The sequence below is a fragment of the Hippopotamus amphibius genome, chromosome 17, assembly GCF_030028045.1.
Source record: "Hippopotamus amphibius kiboko isolate mHipAmp2 chromosome 17, mHipAmp2.hap2, whole genome shotgun sequence".
Classification (NCBI taxonomy): Eukaryota; Metazoa; Chordata; class Mammalia; order Artiodactyla; family Hippopotamidae; genus Hippopotamus; species Hippopotamus amphibius.
The window spans coordinates 21,461,558-21,478,327 of record NC_080202.1 but is presented as its reverse complement, the minus strand read 5'-3'; the positions used below and the strand labels follow the sequence as shown (position 1 = coordinate 21,478,327).

Below are 16,770 nucleotides of genomic sequence, written 5' to 3'. Positions count from 1 at the left end.
AAAAACACATAGAAAAGTTTTAATGGTATGTCTTAAAGAGATGGAAATCTTACTGGACAAATATAAGCTAAAAAAATGCTGAATTATCAATTTTGATATTTAGCAAATAGATTTCAATGTCAAATATACAAAGAAAAAAGGATATTATTTAATATTAAAAAGAATGATGGATTAAGAAGATAATTGTGATCACAGGCACATATACTCCTAAAAATATTACTTGAAATATACACAAAGAAAGACTGATAAAAGTATAAGAAATACATGAATAAATCATTTTAGTTGGAAATTTTATCATATTTCTCTCAGAAATTGATGGATAATATAGGTATAATAATAATGAAAAATAAAGACAACTTAAATTATAAAGATTAACAAGTTCAAACTAGAAGATAATAGAGAACTTTACACTCAACAGCACAGAAGACACTTTTTTTTCTACTATATATGGGACAATCACAAAAACCAAACAACTACTAGGCCACAAAGAAATTCAAAACCTCTTCACATTATATAGATTAGGTTATCTAGCCATATTGCAAAAAAAAAAAAAAAAAAAAAAAAGATAAAAATCGTTAACAATTCTCAAACTCTTCCAGAAAATAGAAGAGGGAACACTTCCTAACTCATTCTCTGAGGGCAACACTATCCTAATATCAAAGCCAGATAAAGACATCACAAGAAAAGAAAATTATAGACCAATATCCCATATAAAAATTGATGCAAAAATCCTCAAAAAAATACTAGCTAATTGATTCCAAAAGCATATTAAAAAGATTAAACATCATGACCTAGTAAGATTTATCCTAGAAAGTCATGGGTGGTGAAAATGAATAAATGTAATATACCATATTAATACAAGAATGAGTCAAAAATTATCCACATTCTGGCTGTAGAATTTATAGGAGTTTTTTTTTTTAAGCTCTTTAGTGGAATATATTTGCTTTACACTCTTATACCAGTTTTTGAGGTGCACCAAAGTGAATCAGCTGTGTTTATACATATATCCCCATATCCCCTCCCTCCTGCGACTCCCTCCCCTGATCCCTGTCCTGGTCCTCTAAGGCATCTCCCATCATCAAGTTGATCTCCTTTTGTTATACAGCAACTTCCCACTAGCTATCTATTTTACAGTTGGTAGTGTAATTATGTCTATGTTTTAATATAATCGGAGTACGGATAATTTTTGACTCACCTTCCTGGAATAAAGGAAGAAATAAACACATGATCATCTAATTGATGCACAAAAAGCATTTGACAAAATCTAATACCCTTTAATGATAAAAATACTAAGAAAACTAGAAATCGAAGAGAATTTTCTCAACACAATAAAGGGCACTTATGAAAAATTCACAGCTAACATCATAATAGTGAAAGACTAAAAGCTTTCTCTCCAAGACCAGGGAAAACACAAGGGTTCCTGTTTTCACCATTGTTATTCAACTGGCGCTTCTAGCCAGAGCAATTAGGCAAGAAAAAGAAATAAAAGGTATACAAATTGGAAAGAAGGAAGTAAAATTATCTCTATTTGTAGATGACATGCTCCTATATAGAGAAAATTCCAAAGAATCTACAAAATATCTACAAGAGGTAAAAAATGAATTAAGTAGAGCTGCAGAACATACACAAAATGCTACACCAGCAATGAAAAATCCATAGAAGAAATTAAGCAAATAATTTCATTTAAAATGAAATGAAGCTTCCAAAAGAATAAAATACCTAGGAATAAATTTAACCAAGGAGGTGATTAACAGTTTCACCATTGCATGCCAGGTTTCCATGCTGGGATACTAATAAGATTTTTGGTACCCTGAGCTTCTAACTAGACCAGTTCATGAAACCCAAGCTCCTGCCATTGCCCTGTAAATATGAGCATATTTGCCCCGTATCCACTCCAGACACTAGTTTCTATACACATTAAGGGTTTTAGATACAAACAAAAGAAACCAATTCTGACCAAGCTGAAACAGCAGAAAATTTGGAAAGACGTTATTACACAGTTCACAGAAACAACAGGAAAGATGGTGAATCAGGTGCAGGAGAGGATCAAGAGCCAAAATGAAGCACAAAGCAGAGGTCACAGCCAAGTCCAGCTGACAGCAACAGTCTGATGCTGTGGCTGGCACCTCTACTGTTGTGAATTGTTTTTGCCCATGTGCTGTATAAGAAACAAGAGCAGTGTTGGTGACACACAGATACGGAAGACCACACTCGGCAGGCTAAGTGGGAGGATCTCAGTGGAAAAAAGTGAATGGAAAGCTCAGAGAGGTAAAGCCTGTAGCAGTCAGTTCAGACCATCATTTATCTCAGGGCTTCTTTGGGACACCAAGGTATATCCGCTGCCTCAGGTAAAGTCGGAATCAAAGGCTCCATCCCTAGAGCCTATCTCCTAACTGGATCCTGACTCCTAATCACCCCAGGACAGGAGCTGGCACTTCCCAATCATGTCCCCCAAAGTCCCACATCCCAAGGATCAGGGGAACTGTCCCAGAGTAAGACATCTGGTCTTGCTAGATGTCGATGTGTTGCCTTAGAGTCAGGTGTCCCCACTCTTTCTCCTGCTCCTTTTCCTTCTAAGTCTTGCCCTAATAAAGGCTGCTCCAACATGTCTGCTGTGTGCTATATGATCATCAATTTTTTTGCTTGACCACAGTCATAGTCACAGAATGCTTGAGAAAATATTCTCGTGCCTTGCACCCTGTCTAGAGATATAGACATGGAAGCAGGAAAAGAACTAGCTTGGAGGACCTGGCCTCTCATCGATTGGTATCCTGAGTGCCTTGTATTCATGGGCTCCCTGCACTGTGCACATGTGGTCCAGCTAGGCCACAGAGGGTCCACCAGAATGCCTAAGTGGAAAGAACCACACAACCCAAAGAATGCCACAGATAGAGTTTCTTTAGGATACAAGCTGTTTAGAAAGCCATTGTTCCACCATTTTACAGCTTCATCTTCTAGGGCTCCAACTCCAGGGACAGGAAGTAGGCAGGAGTGGATGTGGAGGTCTTGTTGTTATGCCCAGCTTCGAATTCATAGATTCCTGAGCAACTTTTGGGGGCTGGTCTCCAGGCAGGCTCAATCAACATCAGGTCCAGCTTTGTCACGGCCACCAGGGCCACCCTAGTAAAATACACATTGGATCATGACATTTCCTCTGCTTAGGAACCTCCAGCAGCTTACCAAACTCTTCATCAGGTAGTACATTCCTCATTGGACTCTGGCAGGGAGGACCCTCCACCGCTCCACTGAGAGGCTGCAACCTCGATCTACCCCATCACTTCCCCATCTTCACTGGAGGCCACACCCCTCCCACCCTCTAAACTGCCCTGCCCTCCTCCAGTAAACTTTATGCATTCTTTCTGCTCTCCCGTGATGTTCTCTACTCCCTGACAACTGCCCCACTCTCTCTCCACCCAGGCCAAGCCAGTAACTCCTCTCTTTGCTCCCTTAGATCCTAGGAGAAATCTGTACAAAGCACTTGTCACACTAGGGTGTAGTTGTTCATCTAGGTCTGTCTCCCTCTTCCATTTGTGTTTCTCATTTTGTTTCAATTCCAGCTCAATGCCTGCCTGACACAAGAGGTAATCACTTGGGGTGCCCTGCCCTTCCTTCCTCCTCCCAGGAGGACCCATTTTCCAGGAGGAGTTAAGCCCTTTCGATGAGGTAGGATAAGGAAGGGGAGAAACCTTTAATATTCACGGCTTACGAATGACCTGTGAATCCAGGGTCATGGATACTTGTCTCAGCTGAACCCATGAGGGCTCTCCTGGCTAGGGCTTCTCTTCTAGGAGAAGGCCTTAGATAATGCAGCCAGCTCTCCTTCTGCCATGTTTCCAGCCCCTTTCTCTTGACTTATCCAGACTCCCAGGTGCAGTGGACACGTGAGCAGCCCTCTGCCCCAGCTAAGTCTACTGGGGAGTTGTCTGAACCCTCCGACAGCTCCTTGCTGATTTGTACTCACTCTTAAGGAAATTTTGCAGACATGAACATACCCATTGCTGCAACATTTCATTCCACTGGGACATGATTCATGTCCTGTGCACATTTTCACACAAGGCCTCATGGTACCTTTGGGCAATTTTGGGCAGAAGCCAGATCTCTGTCATCCTGAAACATACGATAATTGTGGATTATGGAACCGTCATTGAGACAGGCCTGAGAATTGATGCAGGAGGTCTGAAGCCCTCACTGCTGTCAGGACTCCTGCCTCTCCCATGGCTTCCTTCGTGCTCTGCACTCCTCCCTCAGCCTCCACTGCTCGACTCTCACTTTTAAGCCCACACTCTGGGCCTCCGGAGAATGTTCTCCCTGCTCCAAAGGCTGCACGGTCTCAGAAGATGAGACACCTGCACACTCATAACCATCTTCTTCCCACCTTATAAGAAGATATTAGAAACATCTCTGCTTACATAGATCACATCCCAGGCAGACATCCTAATTAGAAAGAACCCTACACTTTACCCACAACTTCTAACGTGACCCAACACAATCTGGTAAAAAGAAGGGGAAATGCAGGGAGATCGCCTTGATCGCTCATTTAGATCAAAGGCAATGTGTCTGATCACTGCCAAGTCTCCACTCGGCAGAGGGTACATGGCTGCTTCCACTGCAAACCATCCCCAGGTTTACCACTGTGCTCTGAGGCTTCTCTGCTCTCAGGTAGGAACCCCTCACCTTTCAAAGGTGGTCTCTGAGCCCAGGCCACCTCCAACCCTGTGACGATGAAAGCCACACCAGAACAAAGATGGTGCCTGTCTTCATGGTGGCCTTTGGTGTGATTCATGGGCAGAACCCAGCCCTAACTTCTCAGGGTCACCAGCAACGCGGGTGGGGCAGGAGGCAGGAGAGCAGGAAGAGCATCAGAATATAAGCTCTCAAGGGAGTGCCCTCAGATGTTCTAGTTTCCTTGTTCTATTTCACAACTGGTTTCTCAGACTAGGGAGTGGTTTCTGGAGTAGCAAATACCAATCGGGAGAGTTCGGGAACATTTTTTAGCACTTCATTCATTGTTCCACCACAACTCAGCTCTAGTTTCCCTGGTGCCTTTAGGAATCATGGTCAAAGAAAAGATTTTTCTCCATGTAAATTAGAATTTCAGAGTGCAAGCTTAAACTATGAAGCTAGGTGTTGTTTGTCAGGGCCCATCTGGGGTCTCCTGCAGGTCCAGTTACACAAGGATGGTGAATGTCGCTTTGGAGTCGCCCCCAGGGCTGAGGGTGGAACCACAATGGTAGTGAAGTCTCTCATCTAAGGGGATGGATGTGCAAAGATCACAAGCTGGCCAGGGTCCATGGGGGTTCAGAGACATAGTCCATCTTGGTGACTGGTGGTCTCTGAGCCTGCCCTGCTCCATACCAAGAGGTTCCTGGAGGGAAGTCTGTGTGGGTGAGCTATGTGAGCAGACCCACAGCAGAAGGACACTAAGTGTTCCACAGGGGCCTGTGTAGGAGCCCACCTTGTTTCCTATTCCAATTACAAAATGTTTGAGAAAGGCGTATGCAGGTGAAAACCCAATGACTGTGGGAGTGGAGAGAAAGTCTGCTTTGTCCTTGGTGGTCAGAGCTCAGACAAGCACCCAGGGACCTCCTGTGGGGAGGCCTGGACAAGCTATCCTAAGAGCAGAGAAAGACTCAGCAACCCAAGAGAGACGGGCTCAGCCTGGCCATCCCAGGCAGTTAGCTCACACCCAGCATCTCAGAATCTCTGCAGGTGCAAAGGGTACAAGCACCCAGGAATGACTCCTTGGTCTGAAGGAGGGACCAGGGTACCCGGAGAGGGAGCTCCATCCAGGGTGGAGATCAAGACCCCAGGCAGCAGAGAGCACAGCAAAGGGCAAGCCCCGATCCCAACCCAAGGTCCCCGAATCCCAGGCTGGTACATATCGTGACCTTGACCTTGGGACCTGGGCAGGACAGCCCCAAAGAGCTTGCAGGAGAATCCTTTGGAGCAGCACTGTTGGCAAGGGGAGGACTCCTGAACCCTCTCAAAAAGTGACCGAGACATGACGACTCTCAGTGAGTTAACATAATCTGGCAAAGTTTGTTTTCACACAACAAACACAGGAATGAATTTTTGCAGTGAATAATACAAACAGTACAAGACATATCCAGAGTAACCTTTCAGAAAGGAATTAATATTACCAGTTTGCTATGTGTTTTTCTAAGCTCTTTTCCTATGTTTTTTACACAGACACATGTATGTTTATATACAAATATATACTTTTTTGCAGAAATGAAATTATATGTATTAATTTGCTTTATTCACTTACCATTATTATGTCTTGAAGAGCTTTCCAGCTTAGTATCTTCTTCACCTTTCAAAAAATAATTAGTATCTAAAATTCCATTATAGGAATGGTTTGTAATTTTTTCACGAAACTTCAATTGTTCAACATGTAGCAGGTTTGGGGTTTTTTTTGGTTTTCAAACAGTTTGCTGTGGATTTGCATCATACGCTTTGTAAAACTTTGAAATATATATATATATATACATACACATTTCCCCCAGAATAGATGCCCTAATGTGGAAACACAAAGGATAGAAAGGAAACCTCTTAGGTAAAGTTACTGAGATCCTGCCATATGGTTCCTAAAAAGACTGTACAATTTAAGGCTTATTAATATTCATACACACACACACACACACGGAGGTGAGTCAAAAATTATCTGTGCTCTGGCTATAGAATTTATTATAATTAACTTTTAGAAAAGACAAATATATCCTTTTATGCTATGTATTTTTCTAAGCCCTTTTCCTATGCTTTTACATACACACATGTGTGTACATACAAGTATACACTTTGTTTGCAGAACTGAAGTTATATGTATTAATTTGCTTTATTCACTTAACATTATGTCTTAGAGAGCTTCCCAGGTTACTATCTTCTTTTCCTTTGAAAAAATAACTACTATCTAAAATTCCATGACATGAATGGTTTATAATTTATTTAACCAAACATCAATTGTGGGCCATTTAGCAGGACTGGGGAGTTTTTGATTACCAAACGGTTTGCTGTGAATATGCATGAAGCAGTTTGTAATGCTTCTTTATATAAAGAAGCGTTATATATATATTTCCTGCAGAATAGATGCCCTAACATGGAAATACAACTGATACAAAGAAGATATCTATGATAAAGCTGGAAGATATTGCCAAATTATCCTCCAAAAAGGCTATACAATATATGGCTCAATGATATTCATCTCTATATATCACACTTTATCTATTCCTCTATGGATGGGCACCTAGGCTTCTTTGCAGATGTGAAATATACAGTGTGGGGAACAGAGTCAATAATTATGTAATACCTGTTATGGTGACAGATTACAACTACACTTATCCTCGGGAACATTTGGAAATGAATAGAAATATTGAATCACTATCTTGCATACCAGGAGCTAACATAGTGTTGTAGGTCAATTATACTTCAAAAACAAACAAACAAATTCATAGAAAAAGAGATCAGATTTGTGGCCATCAGAGACAGAGGAGGGGAGAGGGGAAATTAGAGGAAAATAGTCCAAAGCTACAGACTTCCAGTTAGAAGATAAGTAAGCATTAGGGATGTGATATACAACATGCTAAAGATAATTAATACTGCTACATGTTAGAAATGAAAGTTGTTAAGAGAGTAACTCTTGAGTACGAATCACAAGGAAAAGCATTTTTTTAAACCTTCTCTACTGTTCTATCTGTATGAGATGATGGAAGTTCACTCAACTTTCGGTGAAAATCGTACAATAGGAGACTGTGAGGCTGTCATAGCTTCCGTGTTCAGACTCCGGAATTTACAGGAATTCCATTTTTCCTGGAATTTCATATTCGAGAGAGGCATGTCCCAACCCTGCCAAATCTTTTAAACACCCAAGTGCACACTCAGTCCCCCAGTCCCAGATCTTCCTCATGTTGCATCTTTGTCATCTTTGTCCTGTTTCATGAAGCGCCGAGGAGAAACGCCAAGACACGTTACAGAGCATGAGACCTTGTTAGGTCATAGGTGATGAAATTTAAAAAGTCAGATGGCACAGATCTGACCAAAGACATGTCCTTAACACGCGTGGGTCTGCTGCCTTTCTGCACGACTCTAAGTGTGTAGCAGAAAATATTTGGAGGAATTTACAAGGTGTCTTCCCTCCCTCCCCTACTGCTTTATACTCACTCCCATTCTCCTGTCTTACAAGCAGTCAATTATGAACTAAACTCACTGCCCCTGGGAAGGGTGGACGGAGCCTAGAGAAGTAAGTTAGCTGAGTTCCTCAGTGGGTTTTCCTTCAGACTCGACTCTTCATACTAGTCGTGAAAGCACAGGCTTCCCATTTCAAGATCTGGCCTTTTGCAGAGAAAAGATTTAAAGGGAGGTGGGGGAATGGGGATAAGGCCAAGACCATGGGAAACAGGAGATAGTTTGAAGGACCATAAAGTGTCAATGATATGACTAAGTAAATTCATAGCCACACATGTACACATATAGAGAAATGCTACAATGATAAGAAAATAAACAGAAAGTTCTAACAGTTTTCACAGAGATATAAAGACTGCCTATGAAGGAATCAGATTATGTTCAGAAGTCTCAGCAGCATTTCTAACCATCAAGATAATGAAGAACTATTCTTAACGTGTTAAAGACAACATTTAAACATAGAATATTATCTCCAATGACTATCCTACCCAAAGCAATCTACAGATTCAATGCAATCTGTGTCGAATTACCAATGGCATTTTTCACAGAACTAGAACAAGAAATTTTACAATTTGTATGGAAACACAAAAGACCCTGAATAGCCAAAGCAATCTTGAGAAGGAAAGATGGAGCTGGAGGAATCAGACTCCCTGACTTCAGACTATACTGCAAGGCTACAGTGATCAAGACAGTATGGTACTGGCACAAAAACACAAATATAGATCAATGGAACAGAATAGCCAACCCAGAGATAAACCCATGCACATATGGGCAACTTATCTTTGATAAAGGAGGCAAGAATATACAATAGAGAAAACAAAGCCTCTCCAATAAGTGGTGCTGGGAAAATTGGACAGCTACATGTAAAAGAATGAAATAAGAACACTTCCTAACACCATACATAAAACTAAACTCAAAATGGATTAAAGAGCTAAATCAAAGGCCAGATACTATGAAACTCTTAGAGGAAAACATAGGTAGAACACTCTATGACATACATCAAAGCAAGATCCTTTTTGACCCACCTTCTAGAATAATGGAAACAAAACCAAAAATAAACAAATGGGACCTAACGAAACAAAATCTTTTGCACAGCAAAAGAAACCATTATCAAGACAAGAAGACAACCCTCAGAATGGGAGAAAATATTCACCAACAAAGCAACTGACAAAGGATTAATCTCCAAAGTATACAAGCAGCGCATGCAGCTCAATATCAAAAAAACAAACAACCAAATCCAAAAATGGGCAGAAAACCTAAATAGACATTTCTCCAAAGAAGATATATAGATGGCCAAGAGGCACAAGAAAACAGGCTCAACATCTCTAATTCCTAGAGAAATGCAAATCAAAACCACAATGAGGTATCACCTCACACCAGTCAGAATAGCCATCATCAAAAAATGTAGAATAATAAATGCTGGAGAGGGTGTGGACAAAAGGGAACCCTCGTGCACTGTTGGTGGGAATGTAAATTGGTACAGCCACTACGGAAAACAGTATGGAGGTTCCTTAAAAAACTAAAAATAGAACTGCCATATGACCCAACAATCCACTACTGGGCATATATCCTGAGAAACCCGTAATTCAAAAAGACACATGTACTGCAATGTTCATTGCAGCACTATTTGCAATAGCCAGGACATGGAAGCAACCTAAATGCCCATCAACAGATGAATGGATAAAGAAGATGTGGCACGTATATACAATGGTATATTACTCAGCCATAGAAAGGAATGAAAATGAGTTATTTGTAGTGAGGTGGATGGACCTAGAGTCTGTCATACAGAGAGAAGTAAGCCAGAAGGAGAAAAACAAATACCGTATGCTAACTCATATGTATGGAATCTAAAAAAGTGGTACTTATGAACCCAGTGACAGGGCAAGAATAAAGATGCAGATGTTGAGAACGGACTTGAGGATACGGGTTCGGGGTGATAGGTTGGGGGCAGGGGGTGAAGGGGAAGCTGGGACGAAGTGAGAGAGTAGCATTGACATATATACACTACCAACTGTAAAATAGATAGCCAGTGGGAAGTTGCTGTATAACAAAGGGAGATCAACTCCATGATGGGTGTTGCCTTAGAGGGCCGGGACGGGGAGAGTTAGGGGAAGTCTCGGAAGGGAGGGATTATGGGGATATGTGTATAAATACAGCTGATTCACTTTGGTGTACCTCAAAAACTGGCACAGCAGTGTAAAGCAATTATACTCCAATAAAGAGCTTAAAAAAATGCTCTTACTCCTGCAAATTCCCTTTCCCATCTCCTTGGGAATGTCTGTCCTTCTCTTGTGTACTGGGTTGGGGTGGCCGTCACAAAACCCATCTCACTTTCTCTCAGCAAGTCTAACATGCATTCAACAACTCTTTTTGTTCTATTTATTTCTCTAGGGTTACTTCCCAGCCATTGTCCCCAGATTGTAAGCTTTAGCCAAAATCCTGGGCAGCAGGATGTCTTCATCCACCTTCTGCTTCAATGATTACCGAAGGCACAAAGCATTTGAAAGGCAGGAAAACAGTATAATGCATTACAGCATAACCGGGACGGGAACTGGGCAGCAGTGCTCATTGGAGCCAATGAGCAGGCCTCACCGAGGAGTCACAGGGCCACAAAAGGGGCGCAAGCGTGGCAGACCTGGGGAAGAGCTTGGGCACACCCCAGGGTGGGAACAACGTCACTGGGTGTAACAAAAAGCAAGAGGCCTGAAGTGCAGTGAGCGATGGGGTGAGTGGCGTGGGATGGGGCTAGGGAGGGGGCTGGACCCTGCCCTGCGGGCCTTGCAGGAGAGGAGTTTGGAAGTCGCCGGAAGGTCTGAAGCAGAGGAGGGTATGACTACTCTCAGCTCTTGTGGGGAATGGATTGTGTGTGTGCCAGGCGTTATGCTAACTTGTTTGAGTCATTATTTCCTTTCACTCTTAGAATAACGCTGCCATCCAGGTCTGAGTACTTGCATTCAGCAAATGGGGAAACTGAGGCTCAGCTACATGTCCAAGGCTCCTCGGCTGTTAGACGTGGAGAATTCAAGCCCAGGACTCTTAGACTCACAGCTCTTCGTGCTTCCAATCAGAGTGTGCTGGCTTTCTAATTGGGGTGCAGAGGGCACCCCGCCCCCTCTCATGCCACCCTGAGCAGGTGTCACCGCTCCTGCCAGTAAACCAGGAAACCAACCGACCAACAGGTGCTGTTGGGAGGGAGGTGTCTGGGGTGATGGCTTCAAGTCGACTAGAAATTCCGTGTCCTGCTAACCACACTGGACCGGGGCAGGGACACGAACTCGAGGATGGGCGGGTGTGGGAAGGGTTCTCTGCCGCTGTCTGTGTCTCTGTGGCCCCAAGGCACCCTCCCCCACCCTCCCGCTGCCCAGGCAGGAGTCAGAAGCTGGACCTTTCAGGGCTGCACCCTGAGACGCGGGGGTGGGGGGCACATGGCAGTGAGGCTGTCCCACAAGTTGCACATAGTGACGTTTCACTTTGTGGGGGTGGGGGGATTGGGATGGTTACATCAGCATTTAAAAACGCCTCTTAGATTTGAGAAACTCCCCCATCTAGTGAGTTTAGGTGGGAGGCAGGGTCCACCTCCCTCTCGAGAAGCCCGGAAGAACAGATCCTCACTTTCCCAGCCTCCCTTTCAGCGAGGGTGTGAGTGTCTGTTCTAAGCCCAGTGGGCTGGGGAGCCAGAGACAGACAGGTGACCTTCCAGGGAGAAGGTGACCTGGTGGCTACAGCCGGAGTGCGGATACTTTTTGACTCACCCTGGTATGTAATAGAGAATCTCTATATCTCCAGACCTGGTTCTCTGGCTTCCCAGGGCCGGTCATTAATTCTTTTTCTGCTTCAGCAGCCCGAGGCCCAGTCTGAGCCCCACAGGCTGGTCCTTGCATCCACAAACCACCTGGGACAGGACCCTCAGGGGGCAGCCCCTCCAGGTCACATGCCTCCTGAACTGTGAGCTGGCTCTGTTTCCTGAGCGCCTTCAAGCAGCTTTCCTCTGCCCCTTAGCGAGCCCCTGCTCTCCCCACTGGAGCCAGCACCAGGCTGGCCTGACCCATCCCAGCCTGGGCTGCCACTCTCCACCCCCAAGGACTCAGTTTTTGCCTCTTATGATGCCAGGTGGTGCTGGAAAGGGGCTGAGGTCCCTGCAAGTCCCAGAAAACTCGCAGAACTCCAGGTCGTCCTGCCACTGCCCAAGGGCCTGGCTCACCCCATGGGCCCAGGTGCCCAAGCTTGGGGGCAGCTCCTGGCCCTCAGGCATCCACCAAAGCCAGGAATACTTTGATTTGACTTGATCACAGAGCTCAGAGGATCTGTTTGGAACAGCCTGTGGTGTTTAACTCTCCCCAAGTGATGCACAAAAAGGCTGAGACTTGTCAGGGCTGAAGCGGGAGCCCTACATGACCCTGCCCTCAGCCCCGCCCAAGCACCGAGGCCTCTGCTGGGGACAGGTTCATGCTTTGAGGGACAGGCTGGAGAAGAGAGAGGCTTGGAGTTTCCCTTGATTCCAGAGCCCAGGGGCTCCCGAGGCCACATCTCAGTGGCATGAGGATGTCAGGTGTCCTCTCTCTCCAGTAAATGTCAGAGCTTTTAATTAAAAGCCTTTGTCCCGGAGGAGAAAAGATGGCGGCGAAGTGGAGAGACGTGGAGTGCATCCCTCTCCACAGATGCATTGGGAACGCACGGAGGGACGCAGTAATTCCCACAGAGAACCAGCTGAACACCAGCAGACGGCCTCGGACACCGGAAAGGGCTGCGGGGAGCCCAGCATGGCCGGTAGGGAGGCATCTACGAGGGCTCGGGGAGGGTGAAGCGGCGGAGCTGTGGCAGACGGGAAGGAGTGAGAAACATGCGGAGGGTCCGCAGCGCAGCTCAGCGTTCCCGGACCGAGACATGGATCCGCGGCTGAGCGGAGGGTCCAGGAGCGGGAGCGTGGGAACCGGAGAGCTGGTTCAGGGGGAGAAACATTGTTGCCGGTAGGGTGACGGACCGAGAGGACAGGAGGGAGGAGGTCCGCGGAGAGGAGTGCCCGTCCCTGAGAGCTGCCCGGCCATGATGGCGGCTGGAGGCTGCAGGCTCCCGGGCGGGGGGCAGGAGCCCCGCGCATAGCCTCTCCCTCTCTTTCGGTGCCTCTGCCAACAGGCAGTGGAGAGACGCCCTGCGGGCCACCTAAGGTGCTCAGGGATAACAAGTACCCTCAGGCGCTCGGGCGGGGCTAGATTAAAACCCCTTGAAACGCCAGCAGCAGGGAGGCTGCCGAGAGAAAAAAAAAAACCAGCATCAAAAAGAAAAAACCCCGAGAGAGGCCCAACTCTAAGACTTTCTGTGTACACCTGAGCCACCAGCACCCTCTGCAACAGGCACCTCCAAGCCTGACTGAAACAACAGTGCGCCACTGCTCACTCACTCCCAGGAGAAGGAGCCACTATTGTACCCTCTCCCTCCCCACACACCGAGGCTTACAGACGAACAATAAAGGAACCTCTGCTGGTCACAGAATAACGCAAAAAAAAACCCAAGGCAAGGAGAAGGACACTTACAGCTGAGACGCTAAGGAAACAGAAATAGTAGTATCAATACCTATTGAACTGGTCCATTCGGGGATCAGTTCTGGATTTTTTTTTTTCTTTCTCTCTATTTTTTTTTTTTTGATTTATTAAATACGATCTTAGCCCTAAGGGATCTACAAGTTTTATAACATAATTTTTTAAGGATATTTTTTATTCTTTTTTTTTTTTTGCCTTTTTATATACTTCTATATCTAGCTAAGTTTTTGGTAGTACGGACAAAATATCGCTCATACTTTCCTTTCATCCCTATCTTTTATACACTTCTATTCCTTTCTTTTTCTTTGCATATTTCCAACCACATTACGCTCTTCTGTTCCCCTTTCTTCCAGCCATTTTAAGTTTATTTTATCTTAACATACTTATAAGCAACACTATCGGTCTGCTCAGACTCCTTGCTCTATTCTCCAGATGATGCACTGCCTTGGTATTAATATTAGGCTTTTGTCTTTAACTTAGTTCTTAGTACAGTTGTCTAATTACATTCTGAGAATCTCCATTCTCTCTGGTGGTACTCCAGCTCATTTCTATATTTGATCCTAGCTTACAAAATCTCCCTGGATTGATGTTTGTAAGTGTAGGGTGTTATTTGTTGTTTGTTTGCTTTTGCTTTTGTCTCTGATTTGTTCTGTTTCAGTTGTCAATTTCTGCTGGGTTTCTCTTTGAATATCTGATAGCACACTGGGGTTCTGTCAGGTCTTTCTAGAGCCTTATGTCCTAACGGATTCAATAATTGTGTGTCTTATACATGTATGTGTTTCCTAGACTGAATATTTGTTTAATCCAATACTTGGACATTAGTCTGAGGCTTGGACAGTCTTCTATAAACACCTCTATCACCAGGACAAGCAACCCTAAAAGCTTGGACAACCATGAGGAGACAAAGAAACCCCATGCAGACAAAGAAGCAGGTAAAAACCCCACAAGACCAAATAAATGAGGAGGAAATAGGAAAAATGCCTGAAAAAGAATTTAGAGTAATGATAGTAAAAATGATACAAAATCTCAATAACAAAATAGAGAAAGTACAAGAAACAGTTCATAAGAACTCAGAAAAACAAACAGCAATGGATAACAAAATAACTGAAATTAAAAATACTCTAGATGCTATAACCAGCAGAATGACTGAGGCAGAAGAACAAATAAGTGAGTTGGAAGATAGAATGGGAGAAATAAATGCCACAGAGCAGGAAAAAGAAAAAAAAATAAAAAGACTAGAAGACAGCCTCAGAGACCTCAGTGATAACCTTAAATGTACCAACATTCGAATTATAGGCATCCCAGAAGAAGAAGAAAACAAGAAAGGGTCTGAGAAAATATTTGAAGAGGTTCTAGTGGAAAACTTCCCCAACATGGGAAAGGAAATAATTCACCAAGTCCAAGAAGCACAGAGAGTCCCATACAGAATAAACCCAAGGAGAAATACACCAAGACACATATTAATCAAACTAACGACAATTCAACACAAAGAAACAATATTAAAAGCAGCAAGAGAAAAGCAACAAACAACATATAAGGGAAAACCCATCAGGATAACAGCTGACCTTTCTACAGAAACTCTGCAGGCCAGAAGGGAATGGCAGGATATACTGAAAGTCCTGAAAGGGAGAAACCTACAGCCAAGAATACTCTACCCAGCAAGAATCTCATTCAGATTTGAGGGAGAAATCAAAAGCTTCCCAGACAAGCAAAAGTTAAGAGAATTCAGCACCACCAAACCAGCCTTACAACAAGTGCTAAAGGAACTTCTCTAAGTAGGACACACAAGAAAAGGAAAACACCTACAAATACAAACCCCAAACAATTAAGAAAATGGTCATTGGAACACACATGTCAATAATCACTTTAAATATAAATGGATTAAATGCTCCAACCAAAAGACACAGACTGGCTGAATGGATACAAACACAAGACCCTTCTATATGCTGCCTACAAGAAACCCACTTCAGACCAAGGGATACATATAGACTGAAAGTAAAGGGATGGAAAAAGATATTCCATGCAAATGGAAGTCAAAAGAAAGCTGGAGTAGCAATACTCATATCAGACAAATTAGACTTGAAAGTAAAGACTATTAAAAGAGACAAGGAAGGGCACTACATAATGATCAAGGGATCCATCCAAGAAGAACATATCACAATGGTAAATATCTATGCCCCCAATATAGGAGCACCTCAATACATAAGGCAAATGCTAACAGCTATAAAAGGGGACATCGACAGGAACACAATAATACTGGGAGACTTGAACACCCCACTTACATCAATGGACAGATCATCCAAACAGAAAATAAATAAAGACACACAAGCTTTAAATGACACATTAGACCATCTCGACTTAATTGATATTTATAGGACATTCCATCCCAAAATGACAGACTACACTTTCTTCTCAAGTGCACACGGAACATTTTCCAGGATAGATCACATCTTGGGTCACAAATCAAACCTCGGCAAATTCAAGAAAATTGAAATCATATCAAGCATCTTCTCAGACCACAATGCCATGAGACTAGATATCAATTACAGGAAAAAAACTGTAAAAAATACAAACACATGGAGGCTAAACAATTCACTCTTAAACAACCAAGGAATCACTAAAGAAATCAAAGAGGAAATCAAAAAATATCTAGAAACAAATGACAATGAAAACACAACAACCCAAAACCTATGGGACGCAGCAAAAGCAGTTCTAAGAGGGAAGTTTATAGCAATACAGTCCTACCTTAAGAAACAAGAAAATGATCGAATAAACAACCTAACCTTACACCTCAAACAACTAGAGAAAGAAGAACAAAGAAACCCCAAAGTGAGCAGAAGGAAAGAAATCATAAAGATCAGAGCAGAAATAAATGAAGAAGAAAGGAAAGAAACCATAAGAAAAATAAATAAAACTAAAAGCTGGTTCTTTGAGAAGATTAACAAAATTGATAAACCATTAGCCAGACTCATCAAGAATAAAAGGTAGAAGATGCAAATCAACAGAATTAGAAATGAAAAAGGAGAAGTAACAACGGACACCTCAGAAATACAAA

At 43.4% G+C, this 16,770-nt stretch overlaps 1 long non-coding RNA gene across 1 annotated transcript; it reads right to left on the bottom strand.

Annotated features, from left to right (window-relative positions):
* Nucleotides 1-2,841: 2,841 nt before the first annotated feature.
* Nucleotides 2,842-5,228, bottom strand: LOC130840792 (uncharacterized). The gene is made up of 3 exons (XR_009050061.1): nucleotides 4,675-5,228; nucleotides 3,993-4,107; nucleotides 2,842-3,120 (listed from the first exon to the last, which is right to left on the bottom strand). It is a non-coding gene; the product is annotated as an uncharacterized LOC130840792 (long non-coding RNA).
* Nucleotides 5,229-16,770: the final 11,542 nt, after the last annotated feature.